Raw genomic sequence first — 1879 nt, forward strand, 5'->3', positions numbered from 1 at the left:
TGAACAACTGCCAGTCATGAGGTGAACTTCACAATAAAAGGACTCTGCAGAGCAGACTTGACCATTCAGATGGATGGCTTTATAAGCAAATAAAGAATCCAGCAAGGCAATGAGTACTGCAGAAGGACTGTAAGTCATGTCCATAATTTCATAACAGCAATCTGAGCATCATAACAATTTCAAAGTCAATGAAGGACAAATATTGGTAACAATACCTGGCTCAGTCAAGCTCTATTGTTCCCCACCAAAGACACCTGAGATAAGATCATACAGCAGCAGACTATGCAAAGCACATGCAACAGACAAAGCAAGGATGGCCATTCTGCTTAAGGAAATGTCGACAGGTCCTATGCCTCTATCATTTCACTAGCAGTGAAATGTGTAAGAGACCCTTGAAATGAGTTAAGGGGAATGTGTATCTCACATTGGAAGTGGAGTTTCAGTTGCCCTTTACAGTTCCATTTTTACAACCGTTACAGCACAAGTTTTCGGTGTGGTCCCCAATGCTCTGCTAGGTGTTTTCTGAAGCCCTGGTGTGGATGTCCTCTTTAAGGGGGTGTGGAAATACTCCTCAAGTGGATGTCGGGTTTTGTGAGTTTCTTCTCAGTTTTAGTGTGTAGAATTGAGAGCTCACATGTAAGTATTAGTGTCTGTATATTTGAAGGGTTGTAGTAAGTTCACTAATATTCCAGTGTAGGTAGGAGCTACAGAAAATGAGGCTACTGTCTAGGTCAATGTGTTTCTGTTTAAAGACGTGCAGTTAGAAATGTAGCTATACCTTTAAATTTTACCCCACGGTTTGAGCTCTCCGTTTAGGTGTTACTGTCTAGGTCAAAATGTTTCTGTCATTCGAAAGAAAGTTAGAAATGTAGCAATGACAGTTCATTTTTACCCCATTGTTTCAGCTCTCCTTTTAGGTATTTCTGAAAAATGTCATTGTGTTTCTGTCCTTAAACGTACCGTTAGTAGTGTAGCAATGACAGTTCAATTTTACCCGACCGTTTCGGCTCTCCTTTTAGGTGTGTACCTATTTCGTCTGACCAGGGTTTCCTGAATCTCTTTGCTTTGATGTGTACGGTGAAAGTGGTTCTGAAGTACACTAAAGTGGATGTCATTCTATGTGAGCTTCTTTCATGGGCACTAGAGTGTAGCAGTGAGAGATCACCCGGAAGTAAGAGTATTTTTATAGTTGAAGAGTTCCATTGTATTCGTGAAATCTTGTATATTGTGGAGTTACATGATAGACATGTATATACTAGAGTTACATCAGGCGACCGTTTAGGGGAATGTGGCTCTGGCGGTGGAATTCCAGTTCCAGTGTAGTGATGACTGTTCAATATCATGGATCCCTCCAACGCCAGTTTCATGTACGTGCCAATTTCATCTGATCCCGGTTTTTTGAGGCCCGTGGCACTAAGGGCTCCTCTTAAGAATGCCTTCTAGTACCGCATCACATCAGTGCATGTGAGGTGAAGCCCCTTCCTTTCATTGGAACCAGAGTGTCACAGTAACAGCTCTTAGTGATCTTCCTTTCTCAGTATATTTCAAAGTTTGTACTTTGTTTCAATTGCCCTTTGACAGTTCCATTTTTACGACCGTTACAGCACAAGTTTTCGGTGTGGTCCCCAATGCTCTGCCAGGTGTTTTCTGAAGCCCTGGTGTGGATGTCCTCGTTAAGGGGGTGTGGAAATACTCCTCAAGTGGATGTCGGGTTTTGTGAGTTTCTTCCTCAGTTTTAGTGTGTAGAATTGAGAGCTCACATGTAAGTATTAGTGTCTGTATATTTGAAGGGTTGTAGTAAGTTCACGAATATTACCAGTGTAGGTAGGAGTTACAGAAATGCGGCTACTATCTAGGTCAATGTGTTTCTGTTTAAAGA

The sequence above is a fragment of the Sorex araneus genome, chromosome 7, assembly GCF_027595985.1.
Source record: "Sorex araneus isolate mSorAra2 chromosome 7, mSorAra2.pri, whole genome shotgun sequence".
Lineage (NCBI taxonomy): Eukaryota > Metazoa > Chordata > Mammalia > Eulipotyphla > Soricidae > Sorex > Sorex araneus.